The sequence below is a fragment of the Aulonocara stuartgranti genome (genome assembly GCF_965226115.1).
Source record: "Aulonocara stuartgranti genome assembly, chromosome: 3".
Taxonomy (NCBI): Eukaryota; Metazoa; Chordata; class Actinopteri; order Cichliformes; family Cichlidae; genus Aulonocara; species Aulonocara stuartgranti.
Genome location: NC_138941.1, coordinates 60,501,346 through 60,529,106, shown reverse-complemented (window position 1 = coordinate 60,529,106; position 27,761 = coordinate 60,501,346). Strand labels below are relative to the sequence as shown.

Genomic DNA, 27,761 nt, shown 5'->3' with positions numbered 1-27,761 from the left:
ATTATAAAAAGAACATAATGGGTTGAACCTTCAGTGAAGCACCAAATCTGAGTGATGTAATTGGTTGACCCGCATGATGGAAACACATAATTATATAAAATCACATTTAGAGAAAGCATAATATTTCAGGTTCTTCCCATCTTAGGAACACACTAGAACATGTCAGCTTTGCTGGTTGTTTTTCATTTTTAACCCCTCATGTTACTATTTTATGTTTGGTATAATAACTAAAAAGTAAAACTGGCTTTTTAAATGGGTTTTGATTTATTATTATGAATATTGAAAGAAACAGAAAATATAAAAGGGATAGTAGAATTTTTGAATTGTAAATATAAAAGCACTAATAGAAAAAAAGCAAGAGTTGACATCACATTGGAACAGTGAAAACTGGAGTAATGTCTTCATAAACTGCACTGTGAAGAGTGAAGTAGATAGATTAGATGAGAATCGAATATGTTTATAAATGGAGTACTGAAACACATCTATTGGAGATTATGTGTCGGAATTTCAGGGGACCACGCCTCCAAACACGCTCCTTCCGTTTGTCATATAGGTTCCCCCAGTTCTGCAAGCTGTTCATTCTTGTTTATGTGCCTCACCCTCCCTCCCTCCCTCCTTGTTCTCAATTCTTTAACTTCTTAACACTTATTTAGTGCATGGGGATATGCCAGGCCCGGGAGCCATCGCCAAACCACTTCGAGGCCTTCCGCAAACCGCAGCTCAATTCATGTTCTAGCATTCACCTTTACCCACTAAACGCTTTCAAACCTAAAATGAGGAAGTCGGCCCAACTAGTGAATCCGCCCTTTGGCGGACATATGTATGACAAGAAAACATTAATCATGTTCTTGATAATTGGAGGTTGTGGGTGCATGCTGTGTGGCAGGTGGTGGGCCAGAACCATCTCCCAGGCATCCACCAGATGGACATTCAATCCTTTGAATATAGCCTTGAGTGCCTTTAGCCGCTGAAAAGTGTACCAGTCGCTGTTAACAAATGCGCCAAGAATTGTATAAGGTTTGGGATTTCCAGTCCGAATGACAACCACTGTGCCTGGAGCCCTGGACAGTAGCCGTACCACTGCACTGCGGATGGACATCAGTCGACGAATGTAGAACCCAATAGGGAAAGTGTCAAAGTGTGCCCAGATGCCAAAAACTACTACAGTGTTACTGCCTCCAAGCACATTGTCCAGCTCATTGGCAATATAATGCAGCTCCATGGATGGGACACTGACAGTACGTAGAGGAGGACCATGGGCGCGGAACATCACAAAGATGTTATTTGCATAGTCCAGGGCCATTAAAGGTCAGACTGATTTGTGGCTATGAAGGTTAAACTCCTTTAGATCTAAAAGAATTCCAAAGGGAATAAGTTAAACTACATAAATAAAATAGTGTAAATAAAATATTGTTGTTTGCCAGGTTTGCAGAGCAGCTACCTGGTAGTGCTGCATTAAGGTACTCAAACCACTGCCTCATTGTGGAGTCTCCATACATATGGACCAGCTTTCCTTTCAGACACCGAGTGATGGCTGAGGAAGTGTTGAACTGATGAACGGTGGTCCCACCTAGTGCTCGCCACACACCCTGGTAGTAATAGCCAGACGGTTCAGACTCCACACTACTGCAGTTCACCTCTAACTGACCTGGTAAGCAGTAAAACAGACAATTGTGTGTGTTTTTTACTTAATATGAAAAAGAAACAAACAAAGTCTATTCTTAACCTGTTTGTAGCAATAAAACTTGCAATAAAACAGCTGGTTAACCAGCTGGGATTCTGGGCACGACGCACAGCAGCGGCGCACGTCGGCCCAAATTCCCAGCCAATAGAATCGGGCCATTATGCGCTCCAGAGTTTTCTCACAACCCAAATGCCCTGCCATGGGGTTTGAATGAGCTGCTTGAAAAATCGTTTCCCGGCGGCTTTGCGACACCAACAACTGGGTGCGGATCTCATTAGTGTGAGTGTTGCGGCTCACTCGATAAAGCCAATCGTTCTGCAATTGGAAATGAGGGTAAGTCCGCGCAGCGTCAGGGCGCACCAAGCGACCATCAATATCTATCACTTGGTCATAGGCTGAGCATAGGGTGTCGTCCCGAGACTGCTCTAGTGGAAAATCTTCAGTGGGGTGCATAACGGGAGGCAGTGGGGCTTCTGTAGAAGTCCCGTCCACCTCCTCCCCCCCAGAGTCGGTGTCAGTCGACCCCACATCACTGCTCAGCGCCGCGTAAACATCACACGAATTTACAGACCGCGATCGCATCCCCGCGTACTGCCCCAATAAGCTGTGGAACCAATCTGTGCCCAAAATAAGGGGATGCGACAGGTGCGGGCTAACTGCCACCTTAACTCTATGCGTTTTGCCCCTGAATTTCAACAACAGTGACACAACCAGGTACTTGTGAATATCCCCATGCACACATTTCACCTCCACCCACTCTGCTTCCAACAATGCCCTGGGGCGAACCAAGCTTTGGTGAACCAAGGTCTGGGTACAGCCCGTGTCCACCAAAGCATGGCGTATACCCCCTTGACACCTTACCGGTATGCGGTACGTCCCTCCCGGACCGGAAGCAGGTGCTGGAGCCCCAGCGACTCGGAACACCTGACCGACCACACCTGACCGACCTCCATTACCGGGCAGTCCCGGCGCAGATGTCCCGGCCGTCCGCACTTCTAGCAATCTGGTCCCAGCATTTGTGCGACTCCCTGTGGCTCCGGGCTGGCGTCGGGTCTGTCAGTGTTTGCAGCCAGGAGCAGCGCTGCGAACGGATTCCTCGGGCTCCAAGCACCGGCCCTCTCCGACCCACTGACCACGCCTCTCTTCCTCCTAGCAGCAGGCGGCGGCGGCCGCTCCGAGGCCCCTCCCCTCGGCCGCAACGCTTGGGGAGCCGGCAGCGGTCCCGCCGCCAGGTGATCTTCCGCCAGTGTCACGGCAGTGGTCAGGTCCGGCGGACGGTGACAGCAGACCCAGCGAGCCGTAGCTTCCGGCAGGCCCTCCACAAACTGCTCCAAGACCACCAGGTTCAGCAACCGCGCCTCCTCCTCCGTCAGACCCGACCGCAACCAACTCGCCGCAGTGTCTTCCAGCTGACGAGCCCAAGCGAACGGCCGCTTCCCCTCCAACATCCGGCTCGCTCGAAATCGCTGCCGGTAGTCCTCCGGGGTGAGCCCAAGCCAATCCAGCACCGCCCGGCAGACATCCGCATACACAGTCCGGGACACTGGGGGCCAGTGTTGGGGAGTAACGGAATACATGTACCGCCGTTACGTATTTAAAATACAAAATATGAGTAACTGTATTCCGTTACAGTTACCGTTTAAAAAGGTGGTATTTAGAATACAGTTACTTTGTTAAAATAAACGGATTACACAGGTATGTTCTGTTGTTCCAAGCGGCAGCGTTACGGTTGCCATGGTTACAGGGTGACTCTCTCTCTCTCTGCGACTGTGTGTTTCCTGGGTGAGAGAGCACCTTTTTGTTGTTGTTGTTGTTGTGCTAAGCTAATAGGCAGAATGCTACAGACATAGCTCTAAAGAATGTAGCCTCATGGGCAGTGTAGTCCGTGTTGCAGGGAGAATGGACTGCCATACACGTTATGTGTCTGTGAGCGAGGAAGGGAGAAAAAGGAAAAGTATGAGTTGTCATCGAGCAAAAACGGGAGCTGGAAGCATGTAAATATAATAATAACCACTGCAGCCAAGAAGAGAGCCTGACGAGCCTAGCTGTAAGTAAGCTACTAAGACTCGACTGTACACCGTCTTCGTGTTTTCCTCCGAAAACAATAAGTTCCGTTGGAGCAGCCTTTCAACGCCTCTCTGTCTCTCGCAAGCAAAGTTGACCCAGACAACAAAGTAAAGCTATTTTTCAGCTACGAGCCCGACACGGAAAAAGACGTATTAGCCAGAGGTCCCTTTACTACGGTTCGGAGCCGCACACCTTCAGCAACAGTAATAAATCACACAGCAATAGTACATTCACGTAGTTGTAAAAAGCATGATAATATATTAAGTAATCCAAAGTATTCAGAATACGTTACTCTCATTGAGTAACGTAACGGAATACGTTACAAAATACATTTTGGGGGCATGTATTCTGTAATCTGTAATGGAATACATTTTAAAAGTAACATTCGAAACACTGCCGGGGGCAGACTGAAGGTCACCATCTGCGCGTCCACAGACAGCAGCGGCAGCAGCCTGGGAGCCCACTCCTCTTCAGGCCACCGGCAGGCAAGCGCCGTGGCCTGTAACGTCTCCAGAAACGTCAGGGGATCCTCCCCATCACCCATCCGGTGCAGCGTCACAGACAGCGGGGGAGGCGGGGGCGGCGTAGCCGGACCCCCAGCAACTGTTGCAGCGCCGCCGTCTGCTGAGCCGCTTGTTGGCGAAGCAAAGCCAGCTGCTGGTCCTGGGCCGCCGCCTAGCGCACGGATATAGCGGCCAGATCCTGCATCATCTGTCCCAGAATCTGCAACGGCTGGACAGGCGGCAGGCTGGGCGGCGGGCGGGCCGGCGGGGTGAGCGGCAGGAAGATCCGGCGGGGGGCCCGACATGACAACACACACCAGGGTTTTGGCACCACTTGTGACACAGGACCCACACACACACATGTTATGCTTAGCGTCTTTTTATTTTGACAATAATCTGCGTTTTTTTTGGCACCCGCCTTGAACGCAGCCACTCCGTCTCTCTGCCAGCATCATCTGCTCCATCTCACTGTGGGAACACAAAAAGACATCTCCCTCATTAAAGCAGTCCTGTACACCTGTTGCCTCCCCGCCTCCATGCCGCCCAGAGAGCTCACTGTGTCACCCCTCCTCTGCAGCAGGCCAACAAACCACACCCCTGCCACACTGGCCATTTTCGACTTTTATCATATCCCATATGCCTTCCCATAGGGTTATATGGGCGGGCTGCCTGGAAAATCATTTCCCGGCAGCTTTTTGGCACCAACAAGTGGGTGTGTTGGTATTCTGTGTGAGTGTCTGGACTCACTCAGTACAGTCTATCTCTAATCAGTAGAGAATGTGTAAATGTCAGTTCTGTGTCAGGGTGCACCATGTGAACATCAATTTTTATTACTTAATCAAAGGCTAAGCATAGGGTGTCAACACGAGACTGCTCACATGTAATTAATTGATTTGAGATTCAGCTTCAGATGCAGAAAAAAACAGGATTACTCCTTGAAATCTGCAAATATGCTCTTCAGTTAAGGGCCTCCAAACAACAAAAGTCCTCCAGAAGGCACAGCACCAGCTGCTCAATTAACGGGTGAGATAAACACATTTTAGCATCAATGTACTAAAAAGAAGCAGAGCAAATACGTATGAAAGTTTCAACCTGTCTCAGCAATGCAATACCCCCCAGCATGGATGCTGGGGGTATCAACATGGAAGAGAGAAAGCAATCGCATTGCTTGGTAATGACAACAACTTATCGTCCTTCTGGCAAAAAAGGGTAAGTGCGCAGTTTTGCTAAACCAGAGGGACTATAGTGATAAAACTTTGTCACTGCTCAGTGACCAAAATACTGTACTTGTGAGCCCCTGAAGCGAGACCCAAGAAATGGTTACAGGAAGAGGGTGATAGATGACATTCAGAACAAGACAATGCTTTTGGCTGGACCTCATACCACAGGCTATAAACAGGAAATCTACACCAAGTCTGTATGGTTTACCAAAGATACATAAACAGGGTGCACCTTTAAGACCGATTGTCTGTATGATCACCTCGGTCACCTATAACATCTTCAGGTTTCTGGCTTTGATCCTCAACCCGTTCGTTGGCAGCTCTGAACACCTCATCCAGAACACTTTGGATTTTCTTAGGAAGGTGAGAGATGACATTATGGAGGCAGATAAAACCATGGTCTCGTAAATTTTTTCATCTCGCTTCATTTGTGTTCCAGTCACTGAAGCAGTGGAGGTATTTCGTAAGAGATTACAGGACGACCCCACCTTAGTAATAGGACCACTCTCAGCACTGACCAAGTGTGTTTGCTTTTAGAACTGTGTCTGAATTCCACCTATTTCACATACGACGGTCAATACTACAAGAATTATGGGTGCACGATGGCTTCCCCAGTTTCACCCATTGTAGTCAATTTGTTAATGGTGAGTGAGAAAGAGAGCTCTGCTGTCCTACACTGGAACACCATAAAATCATTGGTTCAGGTATCCATCTGTTCTCTCCTGCTTATTCTTTTCAGGGTCCTGGGGGGGCTGGAGCCTATTCCAGTTAGGTTGAGAGGCAGGGTATACCCTCGACTTGTCGCCAGTCTGTCACAGGGCTAACACATGGAGACGAACAACCATTTGCACCCAGATTCACACACACATTCACTATTATGGGCAATTTAAAATGACCAATTAACTGAACCCTACATACTGCATGTCTTTGGACCGTGGGAGGAAGCCGCAGTACCCGGAAAGAACCAATGCAAACACGGGGAGAACATGCAAAGTCCAGACAGAAAGGCCACAGCCAGGTGTTGGAATCGAACTCAGGACCTTTTTACCTTCTTGCTAATCATCGCACCACCATGCTGCCTCGTTCAGGTATGTTGGTGAAAATCAACTCTCAGGACTTACCATGATTCACTGATCACATTTACTCAGTGGAACAATACATCATGTTCACCAAGGAAAAAGGTGGCAGGTTAGCCTTCTTGTGAGGCTTCCACGAGTAAGGAGGGACATTTAAAAGTTGATGTGTACCATAAACTAACCCATACAGATAAGTATTTAAAGTTTGACCACTGGAGCACAAACTGTGTGTCATCGCACTACGACACAGAGCGAAAACCATCCCCACAGAGAGGCCAGGGAAGATATAGAGATGGAGATTAAGATATAGATGTTAGCAGTAAGATTTGTATTTTTACCTTTCTGCTTTGGAAAAACAGTGACATTGGCAGGTCCTGAAGCTGGAATGGAGACTTTCATGTTTACGCCGCTGAGGAAAATACACACAATAAAATCTTTTCACAAAAATTGAAAAGTATTAAAATGATTTTTAAACTAGAGAGACGTATTAAATACAGTCAATCAAATTCAAATTTTTATCATTGTCATATTTAGGTAACAATGGTACACAACTACTGACAATGAAAATTTTAGGCTCAGTAGGCAGCAAAAATAGCTCGAGTTATAAACTACCAATCATTGAGCTTCAGACAAGATTGAGAAAATATGGAACATTTTTCCAGGTAGCAAGCTACATAATTCCCTCTCTAGCAAATATTAAAAAGTGAGGGAATTTATTTTATGTGTTTTGAAAGCATTTGCAGAGTAGCACTTATTTTCCCTTGTATTAATTTTTAATTTTAGTAACTCTAAAAATTGAACACCACAGGTAATGCTCACCTCTGAAAAAGCTTCTCCATGGTTGTCAGGCTTTCTTTATATCCTCCATTGTAGTTGCTGATCCTGGTGTCACAACTCATATTTTCTGGCTTATAGCAGAACCATGGCTCACCTGTACGTAAATCTGTGTAGTTGCACACAGGCTGGGTTGGACGTAAACATACGTTACAGGTGGTTGTTCTAGTGAACAAGCTCGAGCGGAACTGACTCTTGAAGTAGATCCTGTCGGGTTCTTCTATGTTCACCCTGCGCAGCTCTGTGACTGCCTCACTGGGATGAACCAGTGTCACCTGGTAGGACAATTAATCAAAGTGTTGAAATTTGGGTCTCACAGAAGTATATATAACATGTATCTGGTACATGGAACTGTTAAATATTATTAAGCAAGACAGAACTTCATTGTGCTAAAGTAAATGTGAAGTTGTTGATATAAATAGTCCCTGCAGGCCAGGATAGGTCTGAACCTTTGATCTGGCACCAGGAAGCGCTGCGTCTCCTGATGTGTCACCTCTTATTCCTGTGACCATTAGCTTTCTTTACTCTGAGGCTTCCCACATCCTGGGGAGACCACACGTCCACGAATCCACACACAACCTGAGCCACTTGCACACACCTGTGGGTCCTGTGCACCTTGACCCTGAAGGTGAGCCCGAGCCTATTTCCCATTCCAGATGAGTTCAAGCCTCCCATATCTTTTGAGCCTGAGACTGTCCACCTCCACTGCTCATCATCTGCCAAGTTTCCAATGCCACATAATTTCCTTAGGGATTAAGTAAGTATCTTGAATGTGAAGGGATTCTGTCTTGCCTCCTCCATCATTGAGTTGTTGTATTGTAATATCCCCCCCCCCCCCCCCCCCCCCGCCCAGGAGAAGGCTTAACACTAACCAACAGGCCATAGCGGTGGTAGACAAACTGAAGAAGAAGGCCGTAGTGATAGATGTAGCGATTCCGAATGACAGCCACATCAGGAAGGAATATGAGAAGCTGGAGAAATACCAAGGGCTCAGAGCTCAGAGAACAGCTTGAGAAGATGTGGAGGAGGAAGGTAACAGTGGTTCCTGTGGTAAGTGGAGCACTAGGTGCAGGGAACAGCTAAGATACTGTCTATAATAAGAATGTTTGGCATTGGCTTTAGCACAGCATCAAGTATGTAGTCATTAAGTGTCCCTCAAAGCTAAGTGCCTCATTATCCAGTTAAATATTGCTACTACAGAAATATTAGTCATCACAGAGTGATGTGCTATTTTCTTAATCACTTATCTTTGCTCATACACTTATTTTATTCTCTAGCTATCAACATAAAGAATGGCCCTTGACCACTAAGATACACACATTTTATTTTTCGTTTTTTATTTCTATTTTATTATTGCTAGTCTTATTGTTTTTTGTTATTATTTTTTTCTTTTTATTTCATTATCATTTCAGTTGATGCAACAATAAACTTCACGAATACGGGATAAATTAAGCATTCCTATCTTAAATCTGCTAGCAACTACAAATACATAGATAAACTCTTAGTGACTCCAGCAACAACTCCAGTAACAATAAAAATTAAAAGTTTTATCATCACCTCAACCTGTGCGCTTCCTTCCCAGAGTAAAGAGAATACAGCAGAGTAGGAACCATTGAGATGATCCACCACTTGTCCTGCAACACCAGCACCAAGGGTGGGGTTGTGCAGCTGGGCAAGTAAGACGTCTCCCCCATACTTCTTTGGACGGCCCATGAAGTCATATATTTTGATCAGGGCCTCCAGTTTATCCCCTATTTGCCACAGTCCCTCTCTCTTCCTGGGGAGAATGGTGAAGGTGCTGTGGGCTGGATCACTGCTGCTATTCATAAAAAGAGGTGATGGTAAAGATGGGGTTTCAGGCCAAGCAATGGACTCTAGCAGAAGTTGTTCTTCAAGAGTCTCCTCAGGGGACAGTGGTTTTAACTTGCAGAAGTTGTAATGTATGTCAACAGGTTGAGTTACAATGGCAGGTCTTGGGTAGGGGATGATGTAAGTGGTGTTTATTTTCTTCTGAAACTGGAAAAGGGAGAGAGCATGGCAGTTATATAAACGCTTCAAACAAAAGAAGTCTGTGTTTAGTTTTAAACACAACATAATGAATGATTCCTCTTGACGTGACATTTCCTGCTTTCACTATCTTACTTGCAATGTATAATGCATGTCAGCTGAATTTCCCAAAGGAACCCACCCGAGGGCTTAATAAAGTTTTATCTAATCTAATCTAGCTCTTTATTCAATACAGTGATTGAATTATTAAATTACTACTTGTGATGGAAATTTCTTTTACGCTTATATATTGATCACATGTTCTGACAATAGTATATATATATATATTAGTTGTGTATTAAGGATAGCATAATTGTCATGGTTCTGGGTCAGTTTCGACCCAGCATTTTGAGTTCCTTATTTTTTGGTTTATTTTTACATTTTGGAGTGTTTTGGGGTTTCTCTGGTGTTTTGATTATTTATGATAAATTATATTACTGTGGTTCTGTTTTAGGGTTTTGTTCGCAGGTTTTGTGTTCTCATGTTTTGTGTGGGTTTAGTTCTGTGTCTAGTCTGCGTCCTTGTGTAGTGATCTCTTGTTTCCTGTTTTATTGTGAAGGTCTGCGTCTCATGTGAGTGTGTTCAATTTTACCTCCCTTGTCCCATCTCGTTAATTACTTCCAGCTATGTCCACCACCTGTGTGTAATCTCCCTGTGTTTCTCTGGGTGTATTTAAGTCGTGTCTTCTGTCATTGTAGTCACTGGTCCGTCTGTGTATCTACCATGTTCTGTTCGTGTGTTCTCCCTGCTGTCTATCGTCCTTCATGTTCGTGTTCTGGTTCGTGTTTAGTGGTTTAGTTGTTCTCAGTTTAGATAGTCTGCCGTTCCATTTGCCGTTTTTCTATTTGTGTTTTGTGTTCATTAAACCACCTTTACACCTTTTCAAGTGCCTGCGATTGGATCCTCCTTTATCATCTCCACACGGCTCACTCCACTCGCCTTGACAATAATATGTTTTTTGTACTTTATTCCACACGGATTTTTTTATGTGTGTATATGCATATGCCCATATACGCATATAGATATGCATGCATGCACGTACGTGTGATGTGTATGAGCTCTCGTCAGTGTGGCCATCTTACGACGCACCAGGATGTGTAAATGGGGGCCGGATAGTTAGTGAGTCTGTAGGCGTCCTACCAGATGGTCTGGGTGAAAACTATTTTTGATTGTATGTTAAAGAAATGTGGTATGATAGGTCAAAAAAGTAAATTTAAAAAGGGGGGAGGGAAAAAAAGAGTGGTTTTCCTGAGAGTGAACTGATTTAAAAAGGTGGAAGAGCAGTTGGGGGAGGAAGAAAAAGAGATATTTGTAACCAACGTGACATCATGAGATTTAAGAGAAACAAAACAATAAACAAAATGACTAGCCATAAAGATCATGGGGCTCTCTGTTTTATGAAATATTTTCACCATTTTCACCATTATTACTGTTTTACTTCATCATAAAAGTACCACGTATTTAGTTGCATCACTTTGACATTTCAGAAAATACAGATGTCTGGAAAAAATTATTATTTGTCGAAATTATCCAAGAAGACTACTAGTATCATACATTTGGATAATTTTTAAAATAAAATACCAGAGCATGTCATTCTGAATTCATTGTAAAACAGCATATTCAGTATATAAACAGCATTTCTTGTTAATAGTCATAGTTGTTTTACCTGACAATATTATTTATTTATTTATTATTATTCATCTAAACACATTCAACCTAAAACCGTTTTCTAGAATGTGTCACGGCACTGGGTCTGGTGACCCTGTGCTTGTGTTTTTGATTGAAATTGTTTTCTTTGAATAATTGTTTTCTGTTTGTGTTGTATTTAGTTTCGGGTTTGCTGTTCTGTTTCTGTGTCTCCCCTGTGATCCTGTTGTCGTCTCGCTAGTGAAGGTTTTGTTCTGTAGTCTTTTTATATCATTATTTCTCTCTGTGTTGTATGCTTGTCTTTGTTCTCGGTCACTACACCTCTGTGTTCCAGTTATTTTTGTCTCTGTACTTCATGTTTCCTCTGTTCCCAAGTCTTCCATGTTTCCACGTCTCAGTGTCTAGTCTGCGTCTTTATGAATGTCATGCTTTCTGTTTTATTTTGATAGTCACTGTCCCATGTGCAGTGTATCTAGTTTTGCTTTCCCCTTGTCTCACTATAGCTGTGTCCCAATCCAGCGACCGCACGCTCTGTAGTACGTAGTTCGGCTTCATTTCTGTACTGAGCAGTCATTATTAAGATTAGTTAGTAAATAACAATTAGCTAATGTTGTTCATGAGACTAAAGTCATCTCACTTTGGTAATGTAAATATAATATGGCCAATATTAAAGTTATTATTAGATTATTATGATATATTACAGCAGTGAGTTTGAACTCTGTCAAATACTGAGCTTCAAAAAAAGATTCAAGTTATCACCTATCACCTTAAATCTTCACTCAATGAAAAGTATCTTTGACAGTGTATATATAGCTGTATTATATATAAGAGACAAATATTGTTCATTTAATATGTTGGCATTACTAAATTTGGCTCAATGCTTACATATATGTGTAAAAAGGAAACGTACGAGCTGTGAAAACTGTTTCTGATAAAATGAAGAGTAGACTGATATATTAAATATTCCTTTATTGGGTGAGAAAATCAGACCATGTCATAACTGCTTTAAGTCATACAGAATAGATATCAGAGCCTTAAACAGGCTGACTTCTGCTAAATGGGTCAAACTGGGCAGAAGGTATACAAACACATAACATCCTCATAGAATATCATGTAACACCATAATAATGGATTGCATTTATATAGCGCTTTTCAAGACCCTCAAAGCACTTTACAATTCCAGTATTCATTCACTCTCAACACACTTTAAAGTCCGTTTGGCTCGACACCACCGAACAGAGGCAGCAATATAACATAGCTAACATTAACAGTGCAGTGAATCCTGCTTGTGCCGTGATATTCAGGACTGCAAACCGAGCAGCATCACTGACTTTCAGCCTGTTGTGTTTGTGGATATATGACTGACTTTAATTATCCATAAAATCATCACATTCTCTGTAAGATTAAGGTTAACTAGTAAACAGCGTATATTTTAAAGTAAAGGCTTTAAAACCAAGTTAACGCTGAAAGTACAAACATCGTTAATGTCACATAACTTTGCCGACATGTGGCCAACAGTAATGTCTTAATGTTCTTCATTATTAAACATTAGCACATAAATAAGTGACATAATATTCAGTACTTACTTTTAAAAATTGATCCTAAATTCAACTGGAAGCCAGTATTAGGAGGCCAGAACTGGAGTAATATGCTCAAATTTTCTTTTAACAGTTAAAAACAGTGCAGCAGCATTCTACACCAGTTGCAGGACTAACATAGCACCCTGGCCAACCCCTATTAAAAGGGAGTTGCCTGAGGTTATAAAGCATGGATGACAGTTTCCAAGTCACGCCTGAAAAGAAAAGGCTTAACCTTCAACAGACGTCTGAGGTGATAGAATGAAGATTTCACCACCCCATTAACATGACCATCGAAACTACCGGTAAGTGCAGAATCGATTTTTACCGCAAGATATGTAACCAAGCTCTTCAGGTAATGAGTGAGAGCAGCAAAGTCAACTTCTGGGGTACCAGAGGGACAACTGGAACCAAATAAAATTGCTTCCTTTTTACGTTCATTAAAATTTTAAAAATTTATAGTCATCCATGATCTAACATCACTAAGACAATCAAGCAGGAGTCCAATCGAGGAGCTATCAGAGTGACTAAAAGGTAGATAAAGCTGGCAATCAGGAGCATATAGACGAAATGAAATTTTGAAGATCGCACCTAGTGGCAGGAGATACAATGAAAACAGTAATGGCCCAAGAATAGATCCCTGTGGTACACCACATGGCAGAGGGGCTACAGAGGATGAAGCTGAACCTAATATAACACAAAAGCTCCTGTTAGAGAGATATGATTTTATTATTTTAAGCTGGAAATTTCTACACAACACTGTAGTCAGGAGATCAGTAGGTCATGATCCACTGTGTCATATCCAGCAAAACAAGCAATACATGTTTACCACAGTACGTTGCTAACAAAATGTCATTTATAACCCTTATAAGGGTTGTCTTCATGCTGTGAAATGGCTTAAAGCCAGCCTGAAGAGCTTCTGGGATTTGAAAATCGTTTAGATAGTCAATCAGATGAGTGTGAGCAATCTTTTGCAGGATCTTACTCAGAAAAGGAAGCTTAGAGATGGGTCTGAAGTTTGTCATAATTGAAGTGTCTGAGCCTGGTTTCTTAAGTAAAAGATGGACACTGCATTCTTAAACTCCTTTGGTACTTGACCAGACAAGAGGCTGGTATTGATTAAGAGCTTCCAGAGAGAAGTGCAGCCCGTCATTTTTCACATCATCTAGTCTTTATGGACAATGTTGCTGACTCTAGTCGAGTAAAACCAGTTAGCCAAGGACTGGTCTTCCGTTTACACTGTAAAAAGTCCAGATAAACGAGTAATCCATCTGAGGTGGACGACTCAGACGACGGGACAAAAGTTGGTCAAACAGTGTAGAAAAATGCTCGGAAGTATCTGAGCCGAAGGCACGACAGTGTGGGACAGGTGCAACCTGTTTAATCACAGGACTAAGAGGAACAATGTCAAATAAAATGGGCATATGGTCAGAGAATACAGTATCCTCGACATGTAAGTTACAGACACATAACTCATATGATAGCACAGTCCAATGTGTGACCTTGTTCTTGAGTGGCACCCTTAACAGATTGAACAAGATTAAAAGAGTTCACTAAGTCCATTAAGTCCTTAGCCAGGGGCTTCCCTGGGCAAAGCCGTGAATCCAGGATCTGGTCATACCGTGATGCACAGTAAGCAAGAAAGCCAGAAAACTCAGGAAAAAAATTTTTTTTTCTTATTATATCTAGGAGGATAGTGAACTATCCTTCATTTGATATTTCTTGTGCTTTGGGATGTAGCTGTAATGAATGTATGGAAAACCTACTACAAATCCATTAATTCATTTATTATATTACACTTGTTGAAGTGAATCACACAGATTAACAATCTGATGAACATGTTGAAAAGCAGTTTTGGGGTTCAGTATCTTGCAAGAGGATACTTGCAGACTGGAGCAGGCAGGGCTCGAACAACCAAACTTGGTATCCAAAAATTGTACTCAAGTAAGAGTAGCATTACTTTAAAATAGTCTTGAAGGAAGATGTCTCAACTATAGAAAATGGTTGGTTGGCCTCACATCAAACGTAAGCAGAAGCTTGTCAAACTATGGCCTATCTACCACTTAACCTTTTAATTTGATGAAAGCTTTGTCTAGACTTCACCAAGAACAGGATGGAAACTGGATCAATTTAACAGTATGCAAACAGATTTTTTTTGCTTAATGCTTAGTCTGGAAATAGATTTTAGTCAAAATTCATAAAACAAATGGTTTATTCATTTGTAAATTCTCTGTTATTTATTTTATTACAGTTTTAAAGCTAAAGTAGCCTACTTATAATTAGAATTTTGTGACGCCCACAAGTGTATGGTCACAATTGTAATTTTTTTGTGAATAATTTTTGATGTAAAAGACCTGATTTTATGGTGGTATTGCACTTTTCATTTAGAGTTATGGACAATGTAATTGCGTGGCATTGCCACAAGGGGGAGATAGAGGCGAGTGCGATAGGCCGTTGCAACGCTTCTCTGCCTCAGACGAGGAAGAGCCTGCAGCGCCAACCGCCAATATAACTGTAAGAAAGAAAGAAAGAATGAAAGAAAGAAAGAAGAGCCTGCAGACCGAACGCATCTGATGTCTCCTGTCTCTGCTTTTCTGTTAAAAAACAGGTCAGTAGTTCAAGTTTGCTCACTGCAATGTACATATAAACCAAGAAAACCTTTTTCTGTCTTAGTTTAAAGACCGCGAATTTGTGAGAGAGTGTGTTTTCACCGATTGAGAGAAAGCTAACTATACCGCCATTTGTAATGGCAGCCGCCATTTCACTCGTAGTCTAAATAGGCAGCTGGTTTTATTACCTGTTTTATTTTGTGACAAACGCAGCTCTTAAGACGCTTCTTTTATCCTGGCATTATTGGAAGTTACAGTTGATTAGGACCTACCCAGTTCTTATATGTCAAATGTAAATAGTCTGATGTATACTGTTTGTGGATGATTGTGAACTGTTTGTGAGCAATGGAAGAATATTTTTGTTTATTTGTTACAAATGTAATATATTGTTTGAATCTGTTGACGTATAAGGAATGTATAATGGTATATAAGCAGGTTAATTGCAGTGTTAATGGAGCTGCACAGAAATGTTTTTGATGCTGAACAGCAGTAGAATTGGTTACAGATTTACTGTAAAGGACACTCATATACGATGATTATTTTCTAAGTTTATTCTTGCGAGAGTGCAAGGTAACCAAAAGGGTTTGAGCTATGGACCTAATTGAATGTGTTTGTGTTGTTAAAAGAGAAAGGTGTGCATCTAAATGAAAAGAAAAGGGCGTTGTTAAATTCTGTTAATTGTGTCAGGTCCCGCCCCAAAAAGTGCAATAAAAATGTTATATACTAATATTTTTTACCACTTTAAATGAGTCAGTCTTTTAAGACTACTTCTGCCTGAAATATTCACATAAAGTTTTAATTATATTTTCGTTGTTTTAACCCTTTAAATCCCAGTTTTATTACATGAACGCCCTGTTTTTTTAGCCCCAAAAAACAAAAAAACTAAATATTTTCAAAAAAAAACATTTGAAGTAATATTTGATTGTTATTATAATTAGGCCTTTAGATGGACTAAAGATTGGCACCAAGAGTCATTTCGATCGCCTTTTATTTTTTTTCCAGGAGCGCATTTCATAAAATGCACACTATCGACCACGCCCAAAAAGTGCAATAAAAATATTAAATATTAATTTTTTTTTCACTTTAAATTGGTCAGTCTTTTAAAACTACTTCTCCCTGAAATATTCATGTCAAGTTTTAATTACATTTCGCGGATTTTAACCCTTTATATCCCGGTTTCGTCACATGAGCGCACTGCTTTTTTTGCCCCAAAAACATAAAACATAAAACATAAAATATTTTCCAAAAAAAACATTTGAAGTAATATTTTATTGTTATTATAATTAGGCCTTTAGATGGACAAAAGATTGGCACGAACATTAATTTCGATCCGGTTTTAATTTTTTTTCCAGAAGCCAAAAATGTCCCCAGGCGGCGCTGCTGCTCCTGCTCCCCCGGGGAGGAGTGCCTCTGCCGCGGGTGTGTTTCGCGCAGCGCCGGAGCATATGGTTCGGTTCCCGTGTCTGCAGCACACACTTCCGCTACCACGTGAAAACAAATACGTCATTTCCTGTTGATTAAAAAAAAAAAAAAAAATCAAACGAACCTAAGGGTAGAAAATGGTCCGGAACGAGCAGCGGGCCAAGCTGCTGCTGTACGCGGGAAATTAGTCTGCCTTTTCCGGGTATCTGTCTCGAGCAGGCCGCTGGAGAACATGTGTATGTTCCAGCAGGCGTCACATGTGGAGCAAGGGCGCCACCCGGTGGACAAATAAAAAAATTACAACTCTAAGGCCTGTAGTCCAAAACAAAACCTAAGCTGGAGACCTGATGATCGATTTGACCGTAATTTTTCTGGCGTGAAAAATAGCGTTTATAATGGAAGTCAATGGGCCCAAAACGGTCCCTAGGGTGATCAGTGTGAGTATTTTTGCTGCTCAGCCGTGTTAGGCTGATTTAAGAAAATCAGACTGGAATTTTAAATATTTTACAAAAACGAAGCCGTTTGGCAAGTTTGGCTATGCTACACCCAACACAGTGAAAATGGCTTTCATGCGAACAAACAAAGGGACCCAAAAAGGGCCCAGTATGACACAAGGGTATATCAGACGAGGAAGAGCCTGCAGACCAAACGCAACTGATGTCTCCTGTCTCTGCTTTTCTGTTAAAAAACAGTTTAAAAACAGACCCCATCGAAGGCCTGTAACAATTTCATTAATCCCAGGTAAGACTCCATATGTTTAGAGCTGCTAGGTGTAAAGTTCATTAAACTGTCTGTTTGGTATTAATGAATATAATTATAAAATTAAAGAAGATATTCAATTTAGTTATGTAATTTTAGTCACATTTCACATTGAATCGCTTTATTTATTTACATCTATTGTTAATATTGGCCTGTGACCTCTGTTATAAAGCTTAACCTCCTAGGACCTGGCGTCCACATATGTGGACATCACATTTTGGGTTATTTAGACCAAAATACTCAATTTTGCTCTACAAGGGCCTGATATCCACTTACGAGGACATTATACTGCTACTGTTCTATCGAAATTTTAAACGAATATCCTCATTTGTGGCTCTCATTTTTCTAAGAAACAAAAATTAGATAAAAAAAAAATCTGGTGTTTGTTTTTACATTCATCAGGTCCCAATCAGCCCAAATATCAAAGAATAATTAAAAATGCATGCCGTGGAAGAGTTCGGGTCTTAGGAGGTTAAACATGTTCTGCAGCTTTTTAAAGCAACACACGCAGCTGCATTGGTGGAAGTATGTTGCTTCAGGTGGGCAGAAGGTCAAAACAACAACTCGCTAACCAGGCTACCTGATCACTCCATGATTTTAACCAAATTTGAGCACTTTTTGTGTCTAGAACTTCAGGATACTGTTGGTGAGTAAGGTAAATAAATCATACATGGGCATATGGTTCATATCACTTGGTAGGCTTGCCTGTTGGATTCCTGCCGTAAGAGTCCAGGTTTTTCAAACTCAGTCACGCTGACTGATTACATTTGCCACAGTGAAGCCTCCAATTCCCCCAAAGCCCAACCTCAAATGTTATTTTTATAAATTTGCATTCAGATCTAAGTGATTTTACAAAACAGTTTTTATAATAGCCCATTTAAAACAGAAGTAAAAGTATAGCAACTGTAAATTCTGTAAATTTGCTAAATCTCAGTTACAGTTATTAGACAACACAGTACTGAATACTGGCCTCATTAGCCATGCAGTGCAACTCTGATCAACAGATCAACAAAACTGATAAAAGAGAGGCTAACTCACCATTTCAAAGTTAATGAAGAAATTAAATAACAAGGAAACAGAAACTCTGGCAGATATCATCCTGGCAAATGTAATGATAATGATGAAACGGTAAAAATCCTCTCGTTTTGGTCCCTCAGAAATGTTTAAACAGGCAATTTGTAAGGCATAAATCTCTCGAAATAAGTTGCAGCTACAGAGAGTTATTCTCTCTGTTAGGGAGCAACGGGTCTCTTCTGCCCACTGATGTCGTCCCCAATCAATCATCCGCTTGTCTGTGTGGACACATAAGTACACAAAATGATTGATCCAGCTGATGATGAAGAGCAAGGGGGAGGGGTTGTTGAAGGGCATCTGGAGAGAACCCAGATTTTAGCAATCAAAACAAATATGTGTTTGGAGGGTGTTATAACTAAGTTACCAACTTACATGATGAGCCTAAAGTAAGAATTTCAGGAAGATGTTGCTTTTTTAATCTGGACAGATTAGGCTGTAACTTAACCTCGTGATGAACCAAACAACGATGTGCAGTAATGCCAATAAGGTTAAACAAGGACAAATTGAAATAATAGCAGAGATTTATTCAGAGATTTGTGGTGTGTGTTGCTTGGCAGACCGTTTACCATAACTGTGCCAAATTATTACAACAGTAGAATTAAACGTATGTTTTTCTTGGCTTAACATAGTTTAAGATAGATTAACAACACTCTGAATTGGGGTTGCTGTGAGAGGAGCTGTTAATGAAGCTGGTTTTTAAAGGATGTGTAGCAGAAGTGTAATGAAGCAAAACTAAACTTTTTAATTTTGAGATTTAAAAAAAAATATTAACCATTCTATAATGGTAAATTGGCTGTATTTGTATAGCGCTTTTACTTAGTCCCTATGGACCCCCAGCACAGGCATCCAGTATCCGTAGTTTCAGGTGCTGCACATCTCGAATCTTCACACCATAGACAATTGCCTTCAGATGACCCCAAAGATAAAAGTCTGATGAAGAATGGACCCACTATCGTTGTACCCCATATACCACACCAAACCATCACTTTTGGTGTTCCAACAGTCTTGGAGGGATCCATCCAATGTGGGTTAGTGTCAGACCAATAGCGGTGGTTTTGTTTGTTAACTTCACCATTCACATAAAAGTTTGCCTCATCACTGAACAAAATCTTCTGCATGAACTGAGGGTCCTGTTCCAATTTTTGTTTTGCCCATTCTGCAAATTCTGTGCGCCGATCTGGGTCATCCTCATTGAGATGCTGCAGTAGCTGGAGTTTGTAAGGGTGCAATTTGTGAGTAGCTAATATCTGCCGAAGGGATGTTCGACTAATGCCACTCTCCAGTGACATGCGGCGAGTTCTACGCTGTGGGCTCTTGCTGAATGAAGCTAGGACAGCCACTGATGTTTCTTCATTAGTCACAGTTTTCTTGCATCCATATTTTGGCAAATCCAACACTCAACCAGTTTCACGAAACTTAGCAAGCAGTTTGCTGACTGTAGCATGGGAGATGGGTGGTCTCGTAGGGTGTCTTGCATTGAAATCTGCTGCAATGACCCGGTTACTGCCTTCACCAGATATCAACACAATTTCGATCCGCTCATCACGTGTTAACCTCTTCGACATGTCAATGGCTGTGAACAAAGAGAAACTTGTAAATAACTCATGAAAGAATAAAGTTACGTTGAAACCAAGCCCACCATTGTTTTTCTTGTGACATTACCAATAAGTTTGATGTGTCACATGGCCCTCTTCCTATTGAAAAAAACTAAAGTTGTATCCAAGATGGCCGACTTCTAAATGGCCACCATGGTCACCACCCATCTTGAGGAGTTTGCCCCCTCACATATACTAATGTGCCACAAACAGGACTTTAACCCTTTACAGCCGATCGGAGCGGGCACGCTCTGTTTTGCGTAGCTATTTTTAAATCCCGGTAGCTCTGCAACCACGTAAGCTAGCGCAATAATTTTTTTTGCATATGAAACTGGAGGAGTTGTACTTACATCTTATGCCATCAGCTTGTCCTAGGTCACAGTTTCCTTCCACATATAGCTTTGCAAAAACTGCATAAAAATCACTTGCAGCAACAAAAACATGATATTCCAGAAACACGCTTCGCCGATCCAATCAGCTGTTTGTAACACTTCCTACGTCCATCAGCGTGAACTATCACATGACCGCATGACCTGCCCGAAACCGGAAGTGACGTCATTTTGCGGAAATGTAGTTTTTTTTTACCATCGTGGCCTCATGAGCTTATACTTGTGTTTTTAAAAGTTATGTTTGACTTCATGACTTTCTGTGTCGTTTCTGGGATTCTTAGGACTCATATTGCACTGCTGGAAATAGTTTATTTTGATGCATATGCTGTTATTTTGCAAATTTGCACTATAATATTTATTTTCGTTTTTCCTGCAGTATATAAAAATTGGTGTATTTCAAAAATAAAACTATGAAGACACTTAAAATAAATTTCCTGTGGTGGGAAACTAGTTTGTGCAACTTTTTTGTATTTACAGTTTTGAGGGATAAGCCTCTTAAATTTCTCTAACTAGAAATATATGTTAAAAAAACAAAAACGATTTTCATTTTTTTTTTGTAGTTTATTGCACTTTTTTGCAATTTATGTAATTACTATGCACCTAATGCAGACATATTATTAAAGTTTGGGCTATAATGGTTGTATTGATGTATAGCAACTTGAAATGCTCCCAAAAATGGCTCCACAGCATGTAAAAATATAATATAAGCTCTGGCGGACTTGGTTCTATGGTAGGTCTTAAAGGGTTAATATCACCAACCATTCCCATGTTATTACGGTGTATCCATATAAATGGCCCACCCTGTAGTATAATAATAAATACATACATCCTCTGCATGTGGTCATAAACAACCAGAGGAGTCTGCTCAGAGACAGGTTGCCTCTAATTTCTATTGGGAGCTCCAGTAGATTTTCTTAGCAGCTGAGCTGCTGCTTTTTGTGGATGTACACAACTGAATTCATAAGATCTAAGCAGATGTTTTATGAGTTGTTCTGGCTGATTTCCAACACCGATAGTAGACTGTTTATGCTGTGTTTTCTAGATGGTATACAATTTATATAAAGGTGGAATTCAGTGAATAAATCTGGGCATCAACTAAAATTTATATGAATCTCTGCTACACTTGATGTAACCCAACTCTGACCATGAAACCACAGCCACTGTGCTCCAGTCACACACTGTCCAGTCACACACTGTGAAACACTGGTTTCTTTATAATCAGGTTAATTTTGTAGCAGAAGTGTTTTCTCAGTGATATTTAGAAGGTAAAAAATGAAAAAGGAATCAAAGGTAGGCAGAGATTTTTATATCCAGACTTGTCTTTATTCACCTTACTTTTGGGATACAGAGTGGAGCCAAAAGGTTCTATATCCTCCAAAGGGGGAACTTTTCTAAACAAGAACAGTGTTGTTTGATGCTTCTTTTATGGTTGGTAAAACATTACATTTTGTATTACATACATCAGGTAAATTGATTTGCTTTCTGGTCACAAGTACACTTTATCATCCTCAAATTAGAGAAATACATGGAATTAAAGTGGAATAATGTGAGGGAATTGTTGGCTTGGTAAACAAGCCTTCATCTTGCCCCTGGCCTCAACCAATAGCCACGACTGCTTTGTGCTGCTCATCCAGCTTCCAATTGGGAGGCCTGTAGGGAAAAAAGATGTTAAGAATCAGAATTTGCACCTGAATCGTCATGACTGTAAACTCACCTGTTCTCACCTTTCCTCATGGCTTCTCCTTTGGTCGATGGATCTTTGTCCATCATCTCTTGATCTTGCAGCTCCACTTGATCATGGTGGGCTGGGTGCTCAACATCCCGATTTTCAGAATTCACTTGTATGATGGCCTCATCTCTGGGTAGTGAAGACTGAACAGTGTCATTCTCTCCAGTCCCCTCTGCCCCTGAAGACAAAAGGAAAAGAAAACATAATTTTCTATTATTTTCTAAGACATAACAGAACATCTTCAACCGGTTTTTCACTCGCTAACGAGAGAAGTTTTTGGTCAAGAACCAGCTCTTGGAGCTCACCTGTCTCATGTCCAAAATCCTTCCAAGAGCAGCTTCCCTCACAGCTACTTATTGACAAACTGTGTGTGTGTGTGTGTGTGTGTGTGTGTGTGTGTGTGTGTGTGTGTGTATGCAGTGTTGCGAAGGTTACTTTTAAAATGTATTCCGTTACAGAATACAGAATACATGCCCCAAAATGTATTCTGTAACATATTCCGTTACGTTACTCAATGACAGTAACGTATTCTGAATACTTTGGATTACTTAATATATTATCGTGCTGTTTACAACAACGTGAATGTACTATTGCTGTGTGATTTATTACTATTACTGAAGGTCCGCGACTCTGAACTGTAGTAAAGGGACCTCTGACTAATACGGCGGGGTCCCTGTCGGCTCGTAGCTGAAAAATAGCTTTACTTTGTTGTGTGGGTCAACTTTTCTTGCGAGAGACAGAGAGAGGCGTTGAAAGACTGCTCCAACGGAACTTATTGTTTTCGGAGGAAAACACGAACACGGTGTACAGTCGAGTCTTAATAGCTTACTTACAACTGGGCTCGTCAGGCACTCTTCTTGGCTGCAGTGGTTATTATTATATTTACATGCTTCCAGCTCCCGTTTTTCCTCAATGACAACTCGTACCTTTCCACTCCCCTTTTTCTCCCTCCTCGCTCACGGACACATAACGTGTATGGCAGTTCATTCTCCCTGCAACACGGACTACACTGCCCATGATGCTACATTCTTTAGAGCTATGCTTGTAGCATTCTGCCTGTTAGCTTAGCACAACAACAACAACGAAAAGGCGCTCTCTCACCCAGGAAACACACAGTCGCAGAGAGAGAGAGAGAGCGTGTCGCCCTGTAACCATGGCAACCATAACGCTGCCGCCTGGAACAACAGAACGTAGCTGTCAAACAAAACCCAAACAGTCCTGACCCGCGACAAAATGAAACAGGAAAGTACCGCAGTGTAATCCATTTATTTCAACAAAGTAACTGTATTCTGAATACCACCTTTTTAAACGGTAACTGTAACGGAATACAGTTACTCATATTTTGTATTTTAAATACGTAACGGCGGTACATGTATTCCGTTACTCCCCAACACTGTGTGTATGCATGTGAGATAGTGTGTGTATGTGTGTGTGTGTGCTTGATTGAGTGTGTGAGAATGTGTGTCTCTCTGTGTGCGTGACTTCCAACTGTTTTTAACAACATCCTTAGTCATAAAATGGTAATCTCCCCCACACCCAATATATGGTTCAATTCCTGTATTGGTTCAGCATGCACAACACAGTGAAGCCACAAAAGGGCAGGAAGCTTACCACACAAGAAACAGATCTTTCAGATAGGATGTATCTGCAATAAAACCTCCCCCAGCACAGAGTGGCTGGAGAGGTAGTCAGAGACAAAGGAATGTCTTGATCCTGTACCTGTACACCTCCAGGACACTGTGGCGTGCAGCTCAGATCACAGCTGACCTTCTCACCCTGGACACAGTCTGTTTGACCTGCTCCCCTCAGGCAGGAGGCTCCGGACCAGAACCTCTCACCAAGAGCAGTTTCTTCCCCTCTGCTGTTGGACTCATGAGCAATAACCATAAGACTGTTCCCACCACAAACATATGAACTGTATATTTTGTTCTCTGCATCTGTTCCATTTTTGCACTGATCACCTGCGTTTATGTATATATCAATCTGCTTTTCTTATTTTTGTTTTATTTGTTTTTTGTTTCTCTTATAGTATGTTTCGCACTAAGTACCGCAGCAATTTCCTAATGTTGTAAATCTGCTCAACATCTGGCAATAAACCCTTTTCTGATTCTGATTACTACTTGACTTTTAGTCACAGCACATCTTCATTTGTCACAGTCAGCGTTTGTAGTCAAAACAGAAGATTTTCTCAGGATATTGTTAATGTTATATAGTATGACCACCTTCTTACCATGATAAACACAGTGTATGTTCTACAATTTAGAAAGTAGCTAACACAGGACTGATATATCAGCTGTTTTGTTTAGGTTACATGGAATTTATCCTCACAGCTACCAAGTACCAGTAAGCAATATGACTAAAGAATTATTACTTCAGTCATGTTTAGAAGGTAAAACATTTATAAATAATCAAAGGTATACAGAGATATTCATAGAATTATCACTTTATTTACTCCAGCACACAATGGAGCACCACCCTTACATTTTTAAGATCATCCTCATTAGAAGTGAACAGCAGCGAATTATCACTCAAATACATTCTTCTGTAGAATGTGCAGGATGATTGGTTTTAATACTTAATAGATATATTACTTAAGTAGAAGCAATGCGCTGGAGGGTGTTATGAAGGATTTTGAAAATTCTCCTTATCCTTCACATCAAGCCATACTTCTTGGACACAGCCTGAACCACAATAATGACCATAGCCTTAGCTCTGACCTTAACTGCAGTCCCAGCTTGTGGTCACAGCAATAGCCAAAATGATCTTGCTTTGTTCCAACTTCCAACTGAGAAACCTGCAAAAAGAGAGAGAAAAAAAGAAAAAAAAGAAAAAGAGAACAACAGAACACACCAGCTATTGTAGGATACAGGATGAAGGACATTAGGAATATGAAGCAAAATAAGCAGTCTTGTTTGTTTATTAATGGTTTACTGATAAGGTATATACAACTCGCTCTTTATATTTGATTTATATAGAACAACAAGAAAAGACAATAACCCGGTGGACCAGATGCAGGAATCCAAAACATGCTAGGTGTGTTTTATCATGATTCATTTAATACTGATGACGGATTTTTAGACTAACAGTTAGGCTAATCTCTCATCTTTTTTTCCCTCACAAAACCAATAGATTCTCCACTTCTTTTAAGTGTCTCCCAGTGCAGTTCTTCGCACATTTTATTTCCTGCAACTGGTCCGTCAGGTTATTGTCTCCCCAGAAACACTTCCCTTGTGGTTTTGGAAATCTGTTTTTTCCTATTTCCGTTGTCGGTTTTCCTATTCCCGTTGTGTTTTGTGTGCTTTTGCAGCGTTTTTCTTATTGCTGGTGTTTTCTTAAGTTGCAGTCTCTTTGGCCTCTCAGGGCCACAGTATTGGGCCTCTTAAGGAGGTCATGTCTCTGTGAATAGCTGCGTCCCAATCCAGCAACCACACACTTCGGAGCACGTATTTTGAGACCTATCACGTCACAGCGACGTGACGATGGCTGTCCCAATCCGAAGTGTACTCCAAATGCGCAGTCAATTTCCCCAGATTTGAATTGTGGTCCGGTGTACACTTCGTGGTCCCATATATCCCACAATTCATAGCGTGGCGGTGGGTGTGGATAATTTTGCTGAAAAAAGCGGCAGACGGCTGAAGCGGGGCGGCTGAAGAGTAAACTTTCAAAAGTAAGTACTGAATATTAGAATAGAATAGAATTCAACTTTATTGTCATTGCACATACACAGGTACAGGGCAACGAAATGCAGTTTGCATCCATCCAGAAGTGCTTTAGCCATGATATAGATATATTACAATATATATTAGCAATAATATAGATATGTAAGTATATTACAGAAATGGGTCTATTATGGTATGTTATAATGTACACGGTATGAAGTATGTTATGAATATTCTATAACTATAAGTATGTACAGGCTATGAACAGGATATAAATATGAAAAACTATACAGAATATGAAATAAATAACTTTACAGAATCTGAGATATACAGCTATACAGAAACGTGAACTATGCAAGTTGTAAACAGTTGTAGGATTAAAAATTATCGTATGTACAGAATGATTATTTACACAGAACTATACAGTAGTGCAGTTAAGATAAGTGAGATATGTGGATAATTTCTACAGAGGCTATCTAAAGTGCTAGTGGTTGTGAGTGGTGGTTCAGTCCATGTTATTATTGTGTGTTTGAGGGTACAGTTGTCCATTGTGGGTGTGTGTATGTTCAGTCGATGTTTTAACGTGGGTCAGATGTCAGGAGGCAGAGTTCAGGAGTCTGACAGCTGTGGGGAAGAAGCTGTTCCGGTACCTGGTGGTCTTAGTCCGGAGGCTCCTGTGGCGCCTCCCAGAGGGCAGGAGAGTGAAGAGTCCATGTGATGGGTGACTGGGGTCTTTGATGATTTTCCCAGCCCTTTTCAGACACCGCTTCCTGAAGATGTCTTTTATGGCAGGAAGTGGTGCTCCGGCGATGCGCTGGGCAGTTTTCACGACCCTCTGCAACGCCTTCCGGTCTGAGGCAGAGCAGTTCCCGTACCAGACTGTTATACAGTTGGTCAGGATGCTCTCGATGGTGCAACGATAGAAGTTCACCAGGATGTCTGAGGACAGGTGGTTCTTCCTCAGAGTCCTCAAGAAGAAGAGGCGCTGGTGAGCCTTCTTGACCAGCTTGGAGCAGTTGGTCGTCCAGGTCCTCGGAGATGTGGACTCCCAGGAACTTGAAGCTGCTCACACGCTCCACAGCCGTCCCCTTAATGTGGATGGGTGGATGTGGGTCAGCATTCCTCCTGTAGTCCACGATGAGCTCCTTGGTCTTCTCGGTGTTAAGCAGCAGGTTGTTTGTGTCGCACCACTCAGCCAGACGATCCACCTCCTCCCTGTAGGCGGCCTCATCGTTGTCATTGATGAGGCCAATCACCGTGGTGTCATCTGCAAACTTAATGATGGTGTTGGAACCATCAGCAGGTCTGCAGTCGTGGGTGAAGAGGGAGTAGAGGAAAGGGCTCATCACACAGCCTTGTGGTACATCGGTGTTCATTGTGATTGTAGATGAGCAGCGGTTATCCAACCGGACATGTTGGGGGCGGTTGGTCAGGAAGTCCAGTAAACATTTGCACATGAGGGAACTGATGCCCAGGTCTGTGAGTTGTGAGGGGTGGATTGTATTGAATGCTGAACTGAAGTCTATAAACAGCATTCTGGCGTAGGTGTTGTTGTTGACCAGGTGTGAGAGGACAGAGTGCAGTGCGATGGAGACTGCATCCTCTGGGCTCCTGTTCTAGGGGTATGCGAATTGGTGGGGGTCCAGGTTGGGGGGGAGATAGGATTTGAAGTGTGCTAGGACCAGCTGCTCTAAGCACTTAGTGATGATGGGGGTGAGTGCTACTGGGCGGTAGTCATTGAGGCTAGATGGGTTGGAGTTTTTGGGTATCGGGACGATGGAGGTGGATTTGAAGCAGGCCGGTACCACAGCGTGGGCCAAGGACAGATTGAATATGTCTGTGAGCACTCCTGCAAGCTCCCCAGAACACGC

General features: G+C 41.9%; 1 pseudogene across 1 annotated transcript; it reads right to left on the bottom strand.

The window, feature by feature from the left end:
* Nucleotides 1-668: 668 nt before the first annotated feature.
* Nucleotides 669-18,542, bottom strand: LOC309703324 (NXPE family member 3-like; annotated as a pseudogene). Its single transcript has 6 exons — nucleotides 18,483-18,542; nucleotides 8,942-9,400; nucleotides 7,370-7,659; nucleotides 6,889-6,959; nucleotides 1,442-1,648; nucleotides 669-1,350 (listed from the first exon to the last, which is right to left on the bottom strand). The product of its transcript is annotated as an NXPE family member 3-like (transcript).
* Nucleotides 18,543-27,761: the final 9,219 nt, after the last annotated feature.